The following is a 24,306-nucleotide window of genomic DNA, read 5'->3' as shown; positions in this document are numbered from 1 at the left end:
ATATAGTCATGAAAGAATCAAGTCTGATCTCTAGAGTCCAAATTTAAGTGTAAATGAACATATTTTATGTTCCATAATCCAGTACTAAATGTTTTGTCCAAAGCAAAGTATTATGCAGTTCATGAAACATTCAAGTCATATAACTCAGATGTACTGGAATTTGTACTAAATCATAGTAATAATATCCAAAAGTTCAATCAAGATGTTTGTTGATTCAATATCTTAATTGAACTTTTGGATATTAACAGTTGTCATATAATTGTAACAATGAGTTAAAGAAGATCATACCAGATATACACAATATAGAACAAACATTATGTTTCCATACTTGGCCATAAATGTGCCAGGAGAAAAACTATGAGTACAATTATATGTTAATCTACACAAGAACAGATAGCATAATATTGAGAGGCATACATTCATAATGTTGAACAAAAGATTACTTCAGATACAACTAAGCACGTGCTGTACACTTTTATGCTGTTGCTTTTGAATGAAAAAAAATGTCATAACGTTTATAAGAAATCAGATGTTACAATTACTAAAAGTACAATTGTATTATTTCGTAGGTAAGTCATTCCAGATATTCACTGGTTCATATAAGCCAAAACAAAATTTGATTATGCACAGATTCAAACAAGAATATTTAGCAGTAAGATAGAACATAGTGTAAATATGGAAAGTTCACGCCAGATATATGAAGAGTTAAACGAATAAAGTCGATCACTAAATTAAAGTAATTCTAAGCGCAATAGTCAACACTACATATTATTACACATTATTACATTTGTATTCAAAATTAATGCAAATATGAGATATACACAAAGATATACTATACTGGTTCAAATACATACAATATTAATTATTTCATATAAAACTTACTAAATATATTAAATTACACAAAACATATTACATATTGTTACATAATACTTGATATAACAACTAGTAGTACAGAAAGCAACATGACTTCCATTAAAGTACAAGAATGCTGAAGTTAAATTCAAATATCTGCAGCTGCAGATTTCGTTTTCTAGAGTTGCCTTTTGCACCATTATGGTGTGTAAGATTTCACATTTATTCATATTGTTACAAAATTGTGCCGTTCGCTGAAGGCTATTTGGCTTGGCTAGTTTTGATGAGTCCGAAAATCTCAGAAGATTCGCTGACGAAGACCTCTTAAATTTTTTAGGAGCAGAGAGCTATTGTTCTTCTAGAGCACCCAATTGCAGGGTTCTATCAGAAAACTCTTGTAATTACCACCTCCTTCTGTCGTACTTTTTGGTAACCCTTAGCGTTTCCCAGCCTTTCATCTTTTGTGTATAGTGATGACATCTGGTAACAAGGTTGATATAAATCCATCGATGCATTCACAGGTATCATTTTCAGAAATTTCTTAGATGTGAAAAGTGAAAATATAAATATCGTTAACGAAGTTTAATTTTTTTCAATTTTTTAAAATATAGTTTTCCAGTACAAAAATAGTTTTCGTATATATAAAATATACTTCCAATATATTTATCTATTTGTTATACTGTTAAATAAAATGAATTGATGAATATATTATTTAATTGAGCCAATTTTTTTTCTTTAATTTTTTATTTGCACCAGACGGTTTTTTTTAATTAGAAAAGATTTTCTTATTCGTTTTTAATCAGAAGCTTTTATGTCTGCCGACTGTGTGTTCATGGGGCTCTTCAGAGTTTGGGGCCTCCAGCTTCTGCAGCCGCTTAATCCATCTTTGTGTGGAACATATTTATTGTGCTTTCCACGACAGCTTTAAAATTAGAAGAATGATTGCATTCAAGCACTTAAAATGAAGAACAAATTGTCCATGTAATTATAGAACATTACTATGATAACACTTAAGACGAAAAGGCGAATGTAAACAAACCTAATTTATGATTTTCTGAAACGCCATTGACAGCGCGCATTTTGACAACCAATTCCACACAATATTATAAATAGCTCAGTATTACGTATCAGATCAACTAAGACTTAAGCGGGATAATATCAGATATGCTGATCTTAGTTCAGACTGCAAATTACCTCCGATACATGATTATATATCTAATCAGCTAACCGCTAATGGAGAAAACGAGAGTAAACAGACAGCACTTCGATGCTTTTAGTAGAATACATGCGCCCTCTAGTGGATAACAGAGAATTTTCATGTGAAGTACAAGAATTTATAAATAAATCGTTTACAATTCTTATATCCTTAAAGATAAAAAGGTTCCTTTAATTTTTTTTATGATAATCAGTTGCTAAGCTTCGGGGATGATCCTGATCAAGAACTTTTTAAGATCATTTATGTTTTGCTTGTCTATATTCGTCTTTCATAGTTTGACTGAATTATTCCGAAATAATTTCTTAAAATGAATACATATTTTTTATTTGAATGTAGAAGAAAGTTTCATTAATTTCAAAATCGGATAGCGAAAAGCTTAAACTTCCTCTTCTTCTGTAATTTCATTTGCGGAATGGACGAGTTCATTTGATGTGGGGGTACCGGCTGAATCAGCTGCTGCAGCCGCATGAAGATGGGTGCTATTTTGTCGCATAGCTACCAACAGTAAGCAAGTGAACTTTAACTTTGAAAATGTGCTTGTTACCGGCCGGTGTACTGTTTACCTGTAACTAAAAGCAACTTTAGGAACTTGAAGAAAACTGCTTCCTATGCTCGTGAATTTCGTAGAAAGTGAGTAATTGCTTGTTTTTATTAAACGATAAATGTAGATATCCGTATGATTATTGACTTATTTATTAAATACTTATATTTTACGGTACAGATTATTAATTGATTCAAAGTTCTGTTCGGAAGGTAATTTTTGGGCCATTTCAATAATACAGTAATTGAGAATTTAATGACTTAAAATTTTCGCCGGTATCCCGCCTTGTAAAGGAACTGACAGACGTCTTATTATTTTGTTCATTTATTTTATTGAGCAAATCCTGATCCGAATCTTCCTTTAGATCGGCAAAGAACTAACTGTTGTGCGATTGCTAATAATTTTTACATCTGGGAAATATGTGCATGAAAATGTTGCATTGTAATTATTTTATGACTGGTGCATCATGTCTAGATTTTATTTCCTATGATTTAACATATTTTCACATTTTATCACATGTTCTCGATTATTACTTTCCAATTTTTAAACCGTCTTGTTTATTTGATGTTAAAAATTTCGTAGCTTTAAAATTGCATCTTAAAGCATATGAATAATGTGGAGCTTATGAAAGAAATGGAATTTATATAAAAGTGAAAAGTTTTTCAATTATTTTTTGACTTGTAGTTATTAATTCTAAAGGTTTGCAGACAACCACAAACTCTCATTTAGTTTAATATTATCAATATCTGATATATTACAATGTGTCTGAACTTGTAATGCTTTTGATTCGAGATTATGCTATCATAAAATTGTTAAAACTTTACCAGTTTCATAAATCTGTTCATAATTAAGAAATTATGTCATAAATACAGCTTTTGATTTTTTTTTTTTTTTTTTTTTTTTTTTATCTTGAAAATACAGGTGACTTGAGTTTCAGTGAATTGAAATAAAATTTGATTTTGAAAATGCCCACAATCTACCGGCCTTTGAAGATCACATGATTTTTCTTTTCATAAACTGTAATTGTTTATGGTTTAAATTATTGCTTTTATTAATTTCTCCCTTTTTTCATCTATACAACCATTAATCTTAAAGAAAATAATTGGTTTCTCAAAAGTTAAAATATTATTTTCTCAAAAGTTGCAGATATGTATTTTGTTTTTCAATTCTGCTAAAATGCTATATTAAACTTGATATAAAACATTTACAATTGGATATATATTTTAATCTGCAGTTGAAATGATAATATCCATCTCTTTTATTTGAAACTTTGCAGATGACAATTCTTCTATTTATTTATTTAGTATATATTTATTTGTCAAATGCCAGTTACATTGGCCGTGAGGCCATTAAACTCCTTCCTTGTCAGTAGCCCTGAAATCTACAAGAAAAACAATTCTTCTATTTAACTAAATAAATTGTGAATAACTATGTGAATTGATTCTGGGTAAAATTGTGTATGTAAAGAGGTTCAAAACCTATTTTAGTGTTAGAAATGAATTCGTACTTTATGAAATCTCTGAAGTTGTTTTTATATTCAATTGTAAATAATTAATTTGTAAATGGCTTCTGCAGGTTACTTACTTTTCGCAGAATTTAAGTTTCTTAACCAAATAGAGACAAGAAAAATGCAGTATTATATAAGTAAACATAACAAAAATTTTATAACATTTTGTTTTTGCTATGTCCAATCAGCTTGTTAATGTCTGAAAGAACAAACATTACAAAAGGGAATATAACAGTAAAGATATGATCTTTTATATATTCTGGTTAGCATCAACTGTGAAATAGATTCTTTAAGGGGAACTACTCTTATATGCGCCCTCAGGTCTCCAAATTTCTCGCCAAATATTTTTGGCAAGAAACTCCATGCTGCCATATTACTATCTAAATTTTTTGTCTACATTTCGAACTTTAAGCCTAAAATGTCTCCAAAAACGCGGTTTTCGCAAATGCAAAGACCACATTTTAAACACACAATTTAAGTTAAAAATATGAAACAAAAAATTTAGATAGCAAAAACAAAGTTCCTAACCAAAAATATTTGGCAAGTATCCATTTACACAGCGATATGTCTTAACTTAAAATCTATTAATTGCACAATCTAGGCAATGAACAAATCTACAAACTACGCACACCTCACTTTAATAAATTAACATAACAACAATAAATTTCAAAGAATACCATGTACACAGCATCCTGTTTATATTTTAAAAAAATCATCTACGAATTGCACAATCTAGGCATTGCGTACAAATCAACAAAATAAACTAAAATAACTAAAATTACAAACAATTCAAAAAACAATGAACATAACATTCTACAAAATAAAAACAGTAAAATAAAATGCACTTACCATAATACACTCGTTAATAAAATTTCGCCTGTCACACAATGTCTGTGAACAAAAGTGCCACAATTTTGCTATATCACATGTCTTTCTGTGATTCAAAATTTTGAAAGTAACGATAAAAACTTCCTCCAAAGTTAACTTACTCTACGAAAACCACGATCCAAATCTTAAATTCCGTTGACAGCCACATACTTTACCAGCAGCCATTTGACTGCAAATCCACACAAGAACTATCAGAAATGCTCTTCTTCATCCAAGTTCTCATGGCAGCTCCGCATTTCGGACTCCGTTTTAAAAGTCCCACAGAAATTCCAAAAATACACTTCGATCCTCATAAACACAACCGTGAACAAAAGACTCGTTAACAAATCCAACATCATATCTTTTAAAACTAAATTTACTTTTCACACAATCTAAAATGTGCGACTGAAATCTTGCCACCACATCTATCATGTCACCATAGGGGCCATTTCAAAACACGCACAACATGAACCAACGAGCAATTAAACCACTCCAGCAAAAGAGTTTTCAACGTCAAAAGGGTTGCCATACAACACGCAATCACATCAAAAACCAGTGCAGAACACATATTGCCACATTTTTTTATCTTAGGGCGCATATAAGAGTAGAGCCCTTTAAGGATATATGATTTAATTACATTTTACATTTGTTTTTGTGACAACATTCCTCCTTTTCAGTGAATATCTTTTAACTGGACATGATGGTAAGAATATGATTTTTTTCAAAACGTGGTGTGTGTTGCACATATTAGTCATATTATAACACAGTGCAAAATTATTTTTTCTTCAAGACTGTTTATTTGATACCTTTCTAGAGACTTATTCAAAAAATATTATGTTGAGGATATTAGAAAGTTATTTGTTAAATAGCATAGTTAATCGTAATGTAATTTCTTCAAAAAGTGCAACTCGTACAATGCGCACTTTTATGAATCAAAATATTATATTAGTTTTGGTTATTTTGAAGGGCAATGTTGTAAAATGAATAGGTTTGATAGTTAAATGACTTGTCATCATATCTAACAGTTTTGTAAATTTATTTTTAAAAATATTCTTCATTTTCCGTATTTCTGTAAGAATATATGTTTGAAATTTTGCAATATTTTCAGTTTTTTTTGGTTTATTTTTCATTTTTATACCTGTGGGTTATTTAATTTAATAATGTAATTTATTTATGCTTTATCATAGATAAATTATACTTTTATATCATTGACAACTTTAAATTCCTAAATTACTAAGGTAATTGTAATAGACTACCAACTGACCTTTCATTTTGTCTAATTTCTTAGATAGAAGTATTGCGACTAAAGTAAAAGGTGAGGTAAAAGTATTTATTAACCTGTTTGACCTGGCAGTTACGCAGACTGAAAAACAAACAGAATTCTACTACCTTGCTGATAAACAAACACTGCTTCAAATTAAATCAAAGGTTTAACAAGCCTAGCCTAAATCTTAGCTCACTCCTGACTGCATGCTTGCAAAGAAATCATGGCTAACATAAAAACCTTACTCGCAAGCTAAATTGCAATAGTAAAAAATCTAAAGCACCAACCTGTGCTATAAAAACGCTTGCTGAAAAACTTAGCAACTAGTAGCTTATTTATTCATTGAACTAATCAGCATTCTGAAGAAAGTTTACAAAAGAAAAAAAATATAGAAAACGCAAATATTAAGATAATTGGGTCAGTTAAAATAAAACTATATAAAATATATTTGATGATTATATGTTAGTTTAGATTAAAGCAAAGCTCGCAAGGGTTATATCCCTAATAGGAAAGATGCCTTTGAGGAGGACAGTTTAAGGGAACTGGCTTGTATTCATGTCATACATGGAGCCATGTTATTCGTGTAATCAATGTTAGCCATGCAGCTAGCATGTTCACTAAGAATTTAACCCTAGGCCAATTTCCAGTTTTCAGTGATCTAACTGCTTGGCAACTGATATTTATACTTTTTTGGCAAAGTTAAGTATTCTGAGTATAAATAATTTTTTTTTTTTACAATTTTATTTGTATTTATATTTTAAACATCTGCTTTCTTTAAAGGTGAAATCACAATCCGTTAAATATAGTTTGGCTGGTTTCTGTATTATTTCTTGATATATGCAGTTATTAGGACAGAAAGAGTTAGCTGACAGGAAGAATAATGAAACATAGCATTATAAAAATGCATGCATCAAGAGTGAGGTTAGTACATGATCGCCCCCCCCCCCACTTAAAGTACTGATTTATTCATTGAATGCATTTTCATTGCAGTAGGACATAATCAATAAAATGTGTAAATTATATTAAGTTGGGGATTTATCATGTGCAGTGACATCAGCCAAGTCTACTCTTAGTTCCAGATTATTTTGGTTTTCTGTAGAAGTGGTCATTATAAAATAAAGAGGGTTAAATTTTAACTAAACTATTTATTTATTATTTATTTAATTCTAAAATATTTAAAACTGCTGACTCCAATTCTAAATTATATTCTTTTTTTATATTTGTTAAATGTGTTGCCATTTTTAAATTACAAAATTTTAAAGTGTTAGTCATCACACAAAACTGATGTTCAGTACTAGTGTCTGTCTTAACGAACATATAGTAGTGGATTTATGTTCAGTATTGTATGTCTCAGAAATGCTGATCACATTCTGAGGTGGTCTTTTTAGAGAGCTGGTTACAATTAGTGAGTTTCTGTTTACATTCCAAGTACTGAGAAATAAATTGTAGTGAAAGTTAATACAATAAGGCAGATAAGAATGTCTGTCTCACAGTCTTTAAAGTTTATTTTAATATTGACTTGTATATCACTGGTGGTCTGACTCTTGCATATGAAAAAATGAAAAGCTGTCATGAATAAGAATAATGAATAGAACTATCTGAGCAGCCTAAGGTGTCAAACTCAACAGGCCATCTTAATGCATGGGCCAGGGGTCTCATGATGATAGGTGCCCCATGTTAATCAATTTATATTTCCTTTCTGTGAATGGTTGTCATAGGTGTCCCTGCACACTGGTTTGCTCAAAAGCACATAATGCTATTGAGACTGCACTGAGACTCAAGGTTCGTTCCTTTTCTGATAGGATTTTTGAGCGTTCTGGTCCACAAATGTGGCTGTAGGTTCAAATCTCACTTCTGACATTAAAATAATTTTTTTCCTCGCTGTTTTTCTAGTGTTAGTAGTTTGTCTGTTATAAATAAATAACCAAATAATATATGTTATTTGATTAAATGATTTTTCATTCAAATTGTGTTCAGTATTCAGTAACTACATTCCTCTTTTTTTGTACTTATTTTTTAATATAAAAGGTAAAAAGGTGCCCTGATTAAGAGCTTTTGTATACAATTTATTATTATCAGATCATTTCAAAATTTCTTTTCAGTGTAGCAATTATAATAATTTTGGCAAAAAAACTAGAAAATCAGCATTTTCACCATTTATTCAATCTTACATACGGGTTTCCTTAAATTATAAACTGCAGCAATATTCAAACATATGGTATGCTTAACTGGACATTTGCCTATTCATCCACTTTTCATAATATATATATTTTTAATTAAAAAATTTTTATCATTACCAAAAGCAAATGGACTCCTAGTGTTGAATTCTTGATATTTTTATTTTGTTTAATTGTTAATTTTTTCTTTCCTTTTTTTATGATAAATATGTCTTAGACAATTTGAATAGTTTAATCACTTCTTGAGCATGACCAAAAACAAATCTGGTCTGGAAATATACTAATATGCAGTTTCTTTAACGATGCATATTGTATTTGTTTAATTTTGAGGCTTATTTTATTTTTTTATGTTTTAAGTTTTCCTTTTACAAATAACTGTATTAAAATATTGAGTAAATACATGAAAAATTATGACATATTGTGTTGAATTTTTAATGGAATCATTATCAATGATATTGCTATTAATATTTTAAGTATGATTAGTGTGGGCACTGGAAACAATATACTGCTTTCTATATTGTCTGTATGAAGAAATTGCATGTTTTTGGGACTATTCTGTGAAAACTTTTACATATGCAATTTGTTGCATACGTAAAGTTTTGAATTATTAATCAAGAAATTTTGTGCAAAATGTAGGTAAATTAATATATTCAAGTGTTATATTAATTACACGAGTTTGTAATTATTTTTCCATTATTTTGTAATTGTTTTTATTAGATGAAGCTCTGTTCATTATTTTATATTTATTCTATAACCAATAAAATTTTTGCTAATCAAGCTTAAAAATCTCTAATTAATTTAATTTGCATTAACTTAAAAATACTATAAAATTAATGCACTGAAATTATATGTTTTTTATCATTGCACTGTGTTTCATATTGTATTAATTTTCTGCATAATAAAAGTTATCTCTTAATTTTTTTAATTCTATGGAGAATTAGCAATTAGAATTTAGTTGGAAGTATGTGTAGCATTGCAAGAACAGTTTTTATTTTTTGAAAATGTCATGAAATCTTTATTAAATTCTTTTAAAGTTTTCTATTTTTGTTTCTTACCAACTGTTTCATTGATTTGAACTTTTTATTTCATCAACTAATTGTTTTGATATTGTATGAAGCCTTAGACTCTTCTAATAATTAGCTGCATTAAAAGCTGGACACATCAGATTTCTTTTCATATAGTTTGGATTCTCACTTCAGATCATTTGTTTTTTTCATGCTGTAACTACTGGTTTTAAAACAAATTCAGTTTAAAAAAATCTTGAACTTTAGAATTTTCATGATTTTCTTCCATATTTAAAAAAAATTTATTCAATTTAAAAGCTATTATTTGATATATGATTAATTGTGAAATAAGGACTGAATAACTTGACTTTCGGTACTATGTTAATGCACTAATACTTTCATTGCATTAAAGTAGTCAATAGCTAACTGCACAAATGTCAGGAAATGAACATAAAAATCTGTTTAATAGAATATCATTATTGTTTATTAATATTAGACTGGAAAAAATTTCTAATTTTGAATATTTCCTAAGTCAATTTGGCAGTTATTTAGTAGACTACGTATGTCAGTAGTTATTTATAAATTTATATAGCCTGTATAAATATTCTAGAAAAGTAACTGACATTGACTCTTATATATGAGAAAATTCCGAAAGACTATATAATTTCTAAAAGATTGTGCTACGAAAACCTGTAATCAGCTATCTTCGGCAGATAAGTCTGAATTTGTCATATTTCATTGTTTTGGTTGCGTGTTGTACTTGGTAAAAGGTAAAGCTTGACAATCCATATTTTTTCTCATAACATTAAAAAAAGTCATATGTCAGTGTCTTAGAATTGTGAGTTATGCTCATGTAAAGTAGGTCAACAGTAAAATTACTGGAACAGATGGTAATTAGATGTTTTTATCTTTGATTCAGTACTTATGAAATAATTTTGGACGCAATCCAAATGTAAGTTGGCCATTACTGAGCAACTGTTAGAGTGGTGTTCATGGACAGAATCCAGAACATTGAAAAGAGCATTCATGTTTAATGCCTATTGTTTTGAAGGTAAAATTAATAATGAATGTTATGAGCGACAACTGGGAAAAGTGGTTGAAATATTTCTCATTTATTTAAACATGGAAAAGAAATGAGGTATTGATGGAAATCTGAGTGGTAAAAATATAAAGTGATTTAAACATTATAAACCATAAATTCATTTCAGTAACTTTTTCTTAATAAATTCTTTGTCAGTAATGCTTATTTAGTTTATTGATATATTTCTTGTGTATGATATATAATGTTACATAGCCAAAAAGTATTTTCAAGCACGTGCTTGGCTTTTCCTTTTAAGAAGAAATTGTTAAAATAAATATTTATTCTCCAATAAATTAAGGTAGCACATGTAAAAAAAGCACAATATTTTTAAGGTTAGATAAATTTTCAAACATTGTGAAACTAGGTATTTTAAAAATGGTGAAATATTTTGAACATGGAAAACCATTGATAATTTATAAACCTAAAGCTGAAAAGTTATATTGGAGAAAAACTGCAAATGATATAGTGAGAAAGATGGAAAATGATTGTTTTATCAAATGAGAAAACGTTTAACCTCATTTTATCTTGATGGCAATTCATGTTATTGACATGTTCTTTTGCCAAAAATTTTAAGGATGTTTCAACAAAAGTGGTGTGTGTGTGGGCGGGAGGTGATGAAATGGTTATGTTTGACAGCGTGGCAAATTCCATATTATCATAGCCAAACAATGCCCTAAGCATGCCTGGTTATCAAGCTGTGCTCTGTGGGTGATTAATTCCATTTAGGGCATTATTAGAAGACAATGAATAGAATTTTTACCATTCAGGGTAACTTGTGGCGTACCTTGATGAAACAGAGTTCTCATAATGGGTGAGGGGAAAATGATGTCATAGATTAGACTTCAATGTCATTGAGAGTATCTGGGAGGGGTATCTTGAATCTCATTTATAGCAATAATGAGTAAATATTGATTTAGAATTGCTGGGATAAAACAGATACTATGTACATACATACACTTGTGTGCAAAATTAAGAGAGTTTGCAAATTATGCCTATTTTTATGAAAAGTATTGAACCAAAAGTACTAATTACGCTGCGGAAGAATTATGCGAATATTCAGAGTCGAATATGTAAGCGCAAACGTGCGTGTCGGTGGAGCTGTGATGGTGGAAGAGATATAAGAGCAACAGGCGCTTTGTGTGCTTCTACATCTTCTCGACATTCGCCGCGTTTCTCGCAAGAGTTGAGTTAATTTTATTAGGTATCAGATAAATTGAGTAGCCACGAATGTATGGATGACGGAATACGATGGAGAATTGTCGATAGATTGGAGGCAGGCCAATCACAAGCGGAGGTAGCTACAGAGCTTAGTTTAACGCCCACTGTCTTCTGTAATTTGTGGAAATAGTCTCAGGACACTGGATCCATATCGAGATGGATCTGAACAAGATCCACAATGACGAATAAGTATCGTTATCCGATACTTTCAGCGCGGCGACTGCCACAGCTTCACTGCTCTCACGTGAACTCTATGCTGGCACTAAAACCCGAGTTTCACGGCTGCAGTTGCCCGAAGGCTTCATAAGATAGATCTGTATGCGAGAAGACCCTCAGTTTGCATCAGCCTTATTGCAGCAGACAAGGAGAGCGCGTTTAGCATGGTGCAGAAAACCGCGCGTTGGACCCGACTTCAGTGCAGCACCATGTATTTTACAAGCAAATCGAGATTCAGCCTGGACACTGATTCTCTGCGCACCTATATTTGGAGAAAGTTTGGAGCACGATACCATCCCTCCCTCATCAGGGAAAAGGATCATTATGGTCGTGGAGGTGTATGGTTTGAAGAGGCATTATATTCGACGACCACATGTGTTTGACAAACGCTTTCTGATTGCTATGATCTTTTTTTTTTTTTTTTTTACTTATTACGTACTCCGCCGTTAGGCACTACACGAAAAGGGAAAAATGCTCCGTGGAGGTCGTTTCAAGGGAAAAGTTTTCCCCATGTGTAACTCGCATCGACGTTACACATGGGGAAAACCAAAAAACGCCCATACAGCCAACCCGTTCGCCGGGACTCAAACCGTGGACTGAACTGCCATTTTTCAGCGGCTTTTACCGCTCGGCCGCCGGTGGGCCAAGTAACGCTTGTCCACATAAAGCTCAGCTAGTCGATTATTACCTTAGGGCTGAGGTATCGACGAGCCGTATGGATTGGCCAGCCAGATCTCCTGACCTTAACCCTATATAGCGTGTCTGGGCGCTCTTCGGAGGGCAATTTCATCTCCCCCTCCCTCTCTGATTTCCATCATGGAGTTGAAAACTGCCTTGCTGCAGGAGTCGGATCAAGTGTCAGAGGGGCTCCTCAGCTGTCTCCTCTCCAGGATGTCGTCGTGACGCTGCGCGACTGTCTGGCTGTGAGAGTAGACCATACCCCATATCAGACTCGTTTTCATTTTCAGTTTGATATTACAACGTGGATTTGGACATCCTTGCGCTGTAAGCTTTACTGATAATCATGCATACATAAAATGACTTTTGTATGGTACAGCACTTTCTGTGTTATAAATTCATATTCATACTAAATTTTATTAAAATGTGTCCATTAGTTTTTCAGAAATTCGGCATAGTGTGTAAATTGTCTTAATTTTGCACGCGAGTATATATGTGTAATTTCTACTGATAAGCCTGGAACTATTTCACTTGTTAAGTCAAACAGATGTGATTGACCCACCAGCGGCCGGGCGGTAAAGTACCCAAACACTGGTAATTCGGTCCGAAGTTCGAATCCAGTGAACGGGCCGGCTGCATGAGCGTTTTCGTATTTTTCCCCATGTGTGATGTGTTAATATGAGCCAGTTCCCTTTAGAAAGTCCTCCACGACGATGTACCTCCCTTCCATGTACTGTCTTAGGGCGAACACTTAAATAATAATATATAAACAGATGTGATTAATGCTTCAAACCGTTGAAAAGTGTTTTTGAAACTGTATTTCATCATCATTTTATAATATAGCGATAATCTTAAGGTATGATGAGCGAACGTATAATTTTTATAGGCTGTAATGTACGGATTTAGAAAGAAACTATAGTATGGCAGGAACCCCTAAGGAAACAAATAGTTAACAATAAATTAAAAATAAGAGGCAATCTAAATATTTTAGTTATTTCGTTTCTAAGATTCTAGCAGGGGCGTGTTCGCGGTTTTCCTAACGTCTAGCGTGGATTCAAGCCAGTTTCGCGTAGAAAGCCCTCCACGAAGGCATACCCATTCTTAGGCAGAAGGCATTAATGTGCTTTGCCATAATTAGCCAAAACATTCTAAGATTCTGTTTTAAGATAATATGATACTATGAAGATTGCCTCTAATCTTGTTTTGATGCATTAAAAAATTATTTTTTTTATTTATATTTGTAGATTTTTTAATAGTTTTTCTGTAAATTTATTGTCTTGTTAATTTGCTTATTAAAATTCCTAAGGATTTTACTATGGCTCTTGAATTATCACTTATTTGATACGAATATCATAAATAATTTTTTGGGGGCTTGATTGATTAACAAAATTTTCCAATAAATTTAATACTCCGTTTGACTACTAGTGAGCTCTGCCAGTAGCCGAGTGGTTAAGACCTCTGGGCACTGGTAGTTCGACTTGATTTGGGTTCGATCCCAGGCAAACGGGCTAGTTGCGTCGTCGGCTTTCCCCATGTATAACGCGAATGCGAGCCAGTTCCTTCAGAACGTCTTCCACGAAGGCATCCTTCCCTTTAGGCAGATAGCCCTCGAGCCTTTGCCATATTCATTTAATCTTACCTAACCTGTTGACTACCAGTGATGAGAAATTTGGGTGGGTTGCTACAAAAAATATGTCGATAATAATCTAGATAGATAATTTTAGTTTTATGTTTGAACGAGTTTTCTTCTAATTTTACTGTAGAATCAAATGTTAAAATAATTCCTTTTTGCCCTCACTAGTTTGCTCATTAGTAGGTGTTTCTTTTTCGCATCTTTTTAAAGAAACATTTTTTTTTTTGTCTTCACGAAATTCTTCCGATTTTTTTTTTTTTTTTTTTCAGATTTAAAAAAGAGATCTGGTTTTTTAAAAATAAGAAATGGAAGATGTAGGCCAGTTTTATAAAAATTAAAATATTTTTCACCATCTTCAAGAACGAAAATAATTTTTGTTATGTGGTTATTTTTATGAAAATTCTTTGAAATAGAATGCTGTGTTGTTTGGAAGCAAAAAATAATTAAGTCCATGTAGTATTGAAGTAGCCTTTCCCATTTTACCTAGATTATTGAAACTTCGTATCATCGGCTTTAAATGCAGAGTTAGAAATTTTATGTGAAAATATAGAGACTTGAAAAACAGTTTTGTTAAACAACAGAAGTCTGGTAATTAACAGAATGAAATAACTGCATAGTTACATTTATGCGTCCTTACTGACAGAGTTTTTAACGCTAAGACGACAGTTTTTATAATAAAGGTTATGGAAAGGCATTCTTGTTAGGAGCACTCAAAAATAGTCTGTTGGATTTCCCTCGCCTACAAGTCTGGTAATATGCGCTATTCTGATTTTAATACCAGTGATCAAAATTAAGAGAATTTTCGCATCTGATAGTTTATCTTCAGAGCTTCATGACACATGAAATTTAGTATGGACATAGATGTTATGAAATTTAAGCCGACAATAAGCCAAAAAGAAAAGATCATTAAAAATGCTTAAACTTTGAGAGTCACAGTAAGAAAACTGCTAGTGAAATATTTAAGAATAGATATTCAAGTTATTTTTCTGTGCTGCTGCCGCAATAACGCGAATAAAAGAGAATGTTAAGATTTTGTTTCTGGTGTGCCGTAATAATCTAAAATTATGTGCCTTTATAACTTAAAATATAAATTAAGATAAATATTGACTTACAAGTAAGAACACCTAGTATTATCACCTGTGAAACATGTATTTATTCAGAACATTAAAACTGTATTGATAAATATTTGGTCACAAGAAAACTACGTAACAACAGCCACAAAATAACACTCGCGAATTCGTCGCTGTAGAGCAGAGCCTCGAAGGAAATGAAATTTTGAAATATCGCAAAAAATAATTAAATTTCGACATCATGCTTGCAGAAAACTATAGGACTCTGTATGAACGAAAATATTCCAGCTATTTTTTAATAAAATGCGCTGCTAGGTCGATCTCGTGACTATGGCGTAGAGAATTTTTCATTGAGTTCATAACTGTAATGAGGAATGCTTCTTCATCCAAGCAGCCTATGCAACGAGAGAAATCTTAATCTTGGTAACGAATATTAAACCTAAGGGGAGGGATGCCTTTCTAAGGGAAACTGACTCGTATACGCGTTACAGATTCGAACCTCGTTCCGAACCGTTCGCGAGATTCGAACCTCGAACCGAACGGTTCAGCGATTCGGCCTATCTGCTAGGCCGAATATGCGTACAAGAAAAGTTACCAGACATGTCTTGCAGCCTTCTTTCACACGTGCAACGGTAACACTCAAAGGGGAAAAGATGAGAGAGTAAAAACTTCAAATCCGGTTTATTAATAGACCCTTTTTTTAACTAGTTTCCATTGACACAGTCAAAATATTAAACATGAAAAATGTGAGGGCCTTTCCATTACAATAGGTTAACTGATACAAAAGAAAAACAGATCACACAACAGTCATGGTGCACAGATATGATTACGTTTTAAGGTTCTTCGGCTCAAAAAGGTTTGAAACAGAGTTAACAAGATCGAAAAAGAAATGAGTTTAATAGAGGGTATGGTCTCTTCTAACAGTCATGCAGCTCTTGCAGAGTGATTTCACACCGGAAGGCGAGTTGCAGTTGTCCTCACAAGAGCATCCCAGACATGCTGTATATGATTTAGGTCTGGAGATCTCGTTGGCTAACCTGTTCGGTTAATATCCTCACTTATAGGGAAAAAAAAGCCCACCAGCGGCCGAGCGGTAAAGTCGCTGAACACTGGTAGTTCGGTCCGAGGTTCCAATCCCGCGAACGGGCTGGCTGCATGGGCGTTTTCGTGGTTTTCCCCATGTGTAACGTGTATACGAGCCAGTTTCCCTTAGAAAGCCCTCCACGAAGGCATCCCTCCCCTTAGGCAGATAGCCCTCGTGTGCTTTGCCATAATTAAATACACACTAGGGAAAAAAAATCGGTACTTTTCCGTTTAGCCGACGCAGGCGATAAAGTCGCTAATAATGGTACAACCGAAGCCAAACGGAATATCCTCGCTGGTAACCTTTTACTCCTCATTTTCAAAACAAGTCGCAGCTATTTCTTATCAGATTGATTGTTTCTTTCAACACAGGCATACAATTACATAGAATTTTTACCAGATAGTTCAATTTTATGCCCTAAGGCAATTCCCGGAAATTAAGTCAATTAGGATGCAATCAAACCGCTCACCAAAGGCGAAAATATAGAAAAGGCAAAGTCAAGGGTTAAATTCATCAATTCTAATGAGAATGCACTAGCGAAGTAAAGCACTGCGGTTTTACATAATTTCTGAGTAAGCTATTCGTACGAATTGAAATAATTCTTGGATTTAAACTTGTGTTCCAAATTAAGATTTAACTTGAATTAATGTAGATAATTACTGAAATAATTAGATTTTTGTAACGTAGTTTACGTGAAATGAGATCATTTGAGTCACGTGATATGAACCGGCGAATCAGGATGTTGAACCGTGAAAGCATAGTAAATTCTTAATGTCTTTTTACAAATTTATTGTCTTTATTTATTGGCTTTCTACAAAATTTTAAACGATATTAAAATGTTTATGCCTTCAAAATAAAAAATTCGTAGAAGTAACATTTGTTAACATTTTTTATTTGTATACTGTATGTTGTCGCCAATAAAGTCTGCTTGGCGAGATTTGCGCCGGCGAAACGGTTTGGTTTATTATATTACGGCAAAGCAATTGAGGGCTATCTGCCTTAAGGAAGGATGCCTTCGTGAAGGACTTTTTAAGGGAAACTGGCTCGTATACACGTTACACATGGGGAAAACACCCATGCAGCCAGCCCGTTCGCGGGATTCGACCCTCGGACCGAACTACCCGTGTTCAGCAACGTTACCGCTCGGCCGCTGGTTGGCTCGGCGAAACGGAAAAGTACCAAAAAGTCATCCGCCAGATCAGCCCTTAAGTGCGCGAATGTTTTCGTCGGCCCGCAGTTCATTTTTATGGATGACAGTGCTCCTTCACATAAAGCTAATCTAGTGAATGGTTTTCTGGAAACTTAGGATATTAACCGAAGGGATCGGGCAACTCAATCTCGAAGCATAAGCTTTTTAGGACTTGTCTGGGACGCTGTTGGGAGCGCAATTTCAAATCGCTTTTCCCTTTTCCCAATACTCCATAACCTGTAAACACCATTACTGTTGAATGGTTGCACAGTGTTATATATTTTGGCCTCATTTAATATGAAGCTGAGAGCTGTATGATTTTTCACCCTAGATTAAGCGTGTGGGTGACAGGTGTTTTGTTGCAAGTTTGCAACACTGAGTATTGATATTCCTAATCGCACATTTCAGTAGCTGAACGTTAGTTGCCTGTGTTTGTTGTGACGACAGCAGCACAAAAAGGATTTTTTTAATTCTTGATACATTTGAATAGGTGAGTGAGTGACGTCTGCCACCCACGCGCCGAATTGTGCTAGAGAAACGTACAGACTTAAGGCCGGGTACCCTCCGTTAACCTTCTTTTTTGTTGGAATTTGCAACCAACAAAATGCAATATTGTACCTTACTCTAAGGAAAGTTTATCAAAAGGCAAACCTGTGTGGTGAGTGTGTGCCATCAGGACTTAGAAGAGAAGGGCTAGCTCATAGAGCTTTTCCCCCTGAAGCAGAAAGTGAGAAGTGATGACGTAGCCATGATGACACTGAGCGCGCCAATATAATTCACAGCTTGGAAATTAGCGTTTTTGAACCAGCGTTTAAAATGAGCTGTGTGTGAAAGATAGCTATAATTTGGAAGAAGCAATGTTACTGCTTTATGCATTTTAGACTGAACCATTAAAAAATTTAATAATGCTTACTCAATTTTAAAATAATAGATAAAATGTGCTACTCTTTTAACATAAAGTTCCGTGGTTTTTTTTTTTTTTTTTTTTATTTAATGCACGTTTATTTCTAATCATTTCTTTATTTGCATGCTAACTGAGAGAATTTTTATACTGCTTCTAAGATAACTATAATAGCAGCTATTTAAATTTACTCAAAAAACAACTTTACATTGACATAGATTTAAACATATATATCACATATATGGCAACATTTCTGCTAACCTACGTTTGATTTTTTGCCTAATTGTAAACTTTACATTGTTATAATTCTCTTCCGATTCAATATAATAGATATTTTTTAAATAATTTTGTAATTTATACTTATATCTATATTACAATTAAATAAATGTATATAAAATTGTTACCTTAATTTTGACAAAATAGCTTTATTCAGAGTACCTAAAACAGTTATTTAATTTTTCAAAAGTGTGAATAAAGGAAGCAGGTCTTTTTATGCCAATTACTTTGATGTTTTATACTATTATATTTTGTCTAGAATGTTAATCTAGCACAAAATCTAATCAATAATTAGTTACAAAGGATACAATAAGAATAACTTTAACAAGTACTTAACAAAATTAGTTTGTTAAATACTTGTTATTCTTGTTGGTACTATTCATTATACCGAAGATATTATCGATTAACTCATAGAAGTCAGATGCTTTCTGATTTCCTGTGCGGTAGAGTATACCTTTTGCGGTACTTTTTGAAAATAATGTTTTCTCTGGAGCGACTTTTTGTCTCTCGTTTCCCTTGACCATTAAATAATTTGGTTTTAGTTTGTGACACAATTTAATTTCTTCTCAATCTCTATTTAAAACCTTTTTAATAATATCAAAATTTAAAACAGTTACATCTTCTAAAACAAATCCTCTATCTAAAACGCGGTTTCTCAGTAATTTGAGGCAGAGCGTGAAATGAGACCTCTGATTAAAACAAACTGCACATTTTGAAAAGAACCAACTTAGTCCAGTTTAGAGTCATAGCAGAGTTTTCAATCTGTATGCATTTCGTCGAAACTGAGAACGCATATTTTTTCTACAGAATACAAATATTCGCCTCTTTCCTTCTTTAGAGTAAGAACATTACTTTGAATTCTTGGACTACACTAAAATTTAGAAAACACTATAAAATAAAATAAACACCATTTCTTTAATTTGATAATACTAGGTAAAGATATTCCAATTTTTTTCTTAATTTTTTTTTCTTTCCAAAAATCATAGCTTTAAGATGACATAGCTCTTATGACGATGCAACGTGAAATATTTTCACTAGTCCACCTGATTTTTTTCTTATTTTTCAGTAATGCATTAATCTGCGTCTTTATAAAAATAGTCTTTAGACATTTTTCCAAATTCTCCGATTTGTGCTCCCCCCCCCGAAATTTCGCTATTTGAGATTTTAATTTCTGATACCAATTTCTGTCTAGATGTCGTCCACCCTCTTTGTCGCTGAACAAACATTCTAAAATTTTTCTTTTCTCTATTTTTCAATATTTTAATACAATTTTCTAAGGATATTATTTTGTTCTTCAAATTATCAATGCATTCTTGTTTATCCTTAAACATTCAGGATGATCTACATTTTCATTTGTGAGTTTTATTTCAAAATCATTAAAATTTGATTTATTATTGTCATCATCAATTTCGATTTATTATTGTCATCATGATTTACCTTCGGCACAGCATTCCATTTCAACAGTTTCTTTTTGTGGCTATCCAAACAAGCGATTTTTCATATCATCTTCATAAATACTGCATAGAAAATTTTCGCTGCAGATTTTTCCGCTCTTCACATTAATAGAATCTTCTCTTTGACATTTGTGTATCCATTCTTTCGTCAAAAGCAAACTCTCATTTGGATCCTTTGGTCCCATGAAATAAAATATCTCATCCTTTCATACTTCTGTAAGTGCTACGGCACGTTACTGCAGCGCAAAAAGCCATATTACGTAAACGATACTTTACAATATAGAATTTAAAATAAAAACTGACTAAAATTACATATATATAAATTATTTTAAATATATACATTATTAGAAAACAGATATATATATTATTAAAATTAATTTGGGATATGTAACCTCTAGAAAATCGTCTCGCAGCTCAATGAAACTACTGTTTTAAACGCGGGAAATCAGGACAGGTGGCATCACAGTGACGTCAGATTATTGCCTGTTATGTCCCCCCATTAGGCTCGCGTCGGCGAGGAGTCGAACAAAGAAATGAGCTAGCCCTTCTATTTATCCCTGGTGTGCCATAACCAGTTGTTTGGTATATTTTTTTTTTTGGTATTATTTTGACTTATATCTATAAAAAATTAAATTAAAATCTTCAGTTCTTGAGATAACCGACCGACAGCTGTGTATATCGTCATTCGTCTAAAAAAGAACATACTAGAGCAAAAAGTAACATAAATGCGTGTTAGATTGATAGAGATCGTTTTCGTCTGCATCGTCTTCCAAGTGGGCAGCTTCGGGAAATTTTACTACAAATCAGAACTAAATTTTCCTAAATAAGCCTCAGAACCTGGAAATGTTCCACTCTTCTTTGAGAATTTTACTGTGCTGATAGGGCATAGCAGCATCTAAGCTTACAGCCAACATATAAACGGTAAAATGTGATCTTACGAATAGCAAACTACAGACTATAGGGCTGAAGGGCCGGGATAATAGTTCTAACGGGTATTTAGAATCAGTTAAAAACAAGTCAAGAAATTTACAGGTTATAATATAGAGTTTTAATTTGTAAGAGGCAGGCCCACCAGCGGCCGAGCGGTAAAGACGCTGAACACTGGTAGTTCGGTCTGAGGTTCGAATCCCGCGAACGGGCTGGCTGCATGGGCGTTTTCGTGGTTTTCCCCATGTGTAACGTGTATACGAGCCAGTTTCCCTTAGAAAGTCCTCCACGAAAGGCATCCCTCCCTTTAGGCAGATAGCCCTCGTGTGCTTTGCCATAATTAAATACACCAACACCATATCTAACCATCCGTCAATCTAGATCTTTGTCAGATTGCTGTAATGCCTGTAATGCACGCAAAAAACCTTCATATTGCTACCGGCCCAGCAGCATGCAGGAGTTTGAGCATCCCTTTGCACATGCTCAATGATAAGACCGTGCCACTTGGTACAAATCAAAATTCTGCTTTTCTAAAAAGCATCTAAATGACGATAAATTTGCTGACGGCGCAAATCCAGCATTTCTGTCTTCGCTGAATAATTTCTAGTGCACACGACATATCTAGCTCGTTGGCCAAGATTTTACACCTGCGAAAACTCTTTGTTATCCACTCTAATTTCTTGTACCTTTATTTCGCGCCAACAGCTTAGGTTTGACATCATTCTTCATTTGCCTATGTCGAGTGCTCAAACTGCTCCTGCGATTTGTATGCTTGTAATATACCACTTTCTGTGTTGGACAGTTCAGAGTTGAGCAGTATGTATACTGTAGAGAAAAATTAGACCAGAGTCTGTGAACAATTAGGAAACGAAAGCTAATAACGCACTTCTTCAAAAATGAAGGAAAATCGTCGATTTTTACAACACTTGATACTTCTGTTTTTGCTCCAGCTACTCAGAATGCCATTGAACTGCAATATTTTATACCTAAAGAATTAATATATATTTTCATTAATTGAATCGGATTAGTTCCCCCCCTTCATTTCGTAAGCATCTTTAAAATGAAATATGTCGGAATGAAAAGTTTTCTCTTTAAACAATATTTTTGCTACACTCGTATCTTAGTTCTGACTGTAGCTATCTACATCCTGCATAATATGTTAAGTTCTCTTTATTCTTATATGATTATTTATCACTTGCTGTGTATAAGTAAGGTAAATTTTGCTATTCTTTGTTTATATTACAAGGAGTTGCATTTATTCATCAAGTATTTCATTATTATTTATCACTTGCTGTGTATAAGTAAGGTAAATTTTGCTATTCTTTGTTTATATTACAAGGAGTTGCATTTATTCATCAAGTATTTCATTTATGACTAAGGAATCGAGTGAAAATCATAATTTAAAAAAATTACTGGAATGTCTGTCGCTGAACTGGGCCCATAACTAATCTTAACCTGAAAATAAACTGCTTGTCGGAACGTTTCTCTGATGTTTTCACAGAATTATAAGTCATAGAATTATTTTTCAAAATTTTAAGATGCCTGCAAAATTGATAATCTTTAGCACTTTTCATTCATTTCGTATATACACTTGACATTTTTTCCTTTGACCTTTGCCATTTTGTCTTTGGATGTAGGGATCGTACTTCTTTTCGATGCAATTTATTGTACGTGACCTACATCCGGGCTGAAAACTATTCTGTCCCTTTTTTTAGAATCGTCGAAAGAAGTCACAGATTTTCTGCTGCTACCTTTTTTCAAGCCTGAACTTTTCGACTATCACTACATTGATGGTATTGGGCTGGGCGGCAAATCGTGCTTTTAGATCCCACAAGTGTCTTTGTATCGATTTCTTCTTGTAACATTTTTCTAGAAGACGACGACATATGGCTCTGTATCTAATTTCATTAAACCGTTAGAGTGTGAAATGTTGACTGAAGTCATATCTGATTTGAAAGTTCATGTTCTATGGTTGTTATTACATATTCTTTCTTGTTGAATATCCTTAACCAAATCACGCACTACGTTATATATTTCTTTTCATGCTGAAATCCGATCCATTATTGTCGAAAAAGAGAACAAATACAATATGCGATCGATATTTCATATAATGCGGAATCGATGGTGTAGTGGTAATGATCTTGATTTGTTTTTGATATGTTGAATGTTGCGACTAAATCGATAGCTAAAAAGCTTTAAAAATCTAATTATCAATTAATATTATTTGATCTGCATTTATGCGTAATCTCATGGAGAAGGAACTTCCGAACTTCAGCCTCAAGGCATGATCCCATCCTTAACAATTCCTCCTCCTTCTTTTTTTTTTTTTTTTTTTTTTAATATTTGTTTTTTGCGGAGAATTCACGTAGATCTTTAATTAGAGTCATAAGGTGCGTTTACCGATTACGTATCTTTATCCAGTAATGCACATTCTTTTCTTAAATAACTGACGATATAACTGGATCTTGCAAAAAGCTAAAAAGCCTCTAAGGATAAAATTATGCCATTGCGTTGGACCCACCAGCCACCGAGTGTATAATAGCTGAGCAATGGTGGTTAGACTCGGGTTCAAATTCAGGGGAACTGACTGGCTGCATGGGAGTTTTCATGTGTAATGTGAATATCAGCCATATTTCCCTAAAATGTTCTCCACCAAAATACCCCTTCACTTAGGACGAAGCCCTTGCCTATTATGAAGTACCTAAATAATCCCAAATCCAAACGCTGACGTATTTGAACTGAACGTAAGCCATGTAAAGGCTGTTTGATAAATATTCCCTCGTATTAGCTGTTCCATGCATGCTTAATGATCGTCACTTCGTTGCTGGCCGTAAATTACCATTTTGACTTTCGCTAAGCTAATTTATTAATTGAAGCTTTGTGTCTAACTTATAACGAACTGTGCTTGAGGCTAAAGTATATTTTGGGAATCCACAGTAAGCCGATCTGGTGTAATGCTTTGTATATCTCAGTATTAAAAGCGAGTACTGTGAAACTTCTGTCTGTCGTTTTTCAGTGTCGCGGAGGGGAAAAACAATGAATGCGGGAAAACGATCAAGCTGGAAAACTATTACGCATTGTAAATGAGTAACACGTTTTAAATAAATAACATTTATTACTTTAACATGAATGCGATTTTTTAAAAAAGTGC

At 33.1% G+C, this 24,306-nt stretch overlaps 1 protein-coding gene across 3 annotated transcripts in view; it reads left to right on the top strand.

Moving 5' to 3' along the window:
• Positions 1–2,506: 2,506 nt before the first annotated feature.
• The window catches only part of LOC118188489 (oxysterol-binding protein-related protein 6-like), a 259,141-nt gene continuing 237,341 nt past the window's right edge, over positions 2,507–24,306 (top strand). For all 3 annotated transcript variants that reach the window (XM_085810016.1, XM_085810015.1, XM_085810014.1), the window contains exon 1: positions 2,507–2,698. The gene's annotated coding sequence lies outside the window, so the exon portion shown is untranslated. The remainder of the gene's footprint in view (positions 2,699–24,306) is intronic.

Source organism: Stegodyphus dumicola, chromosome X2, assembly GCF_044657685.1.
Source record: "Stegodyphus dumicola isolate Sdum_Otavi_A_Nest chromosome X2, ASM4465768v1".
Taxonomy (NCBI): Eukaryota; Metazoa; Arthropoda; class Arachnida; order Araneae; family Eresidae; genus Stegodyphus; species Stegodyphus dumicola.
This window is presented reverse-complemented; position numbering and strand designations above follow the sequence as displayed.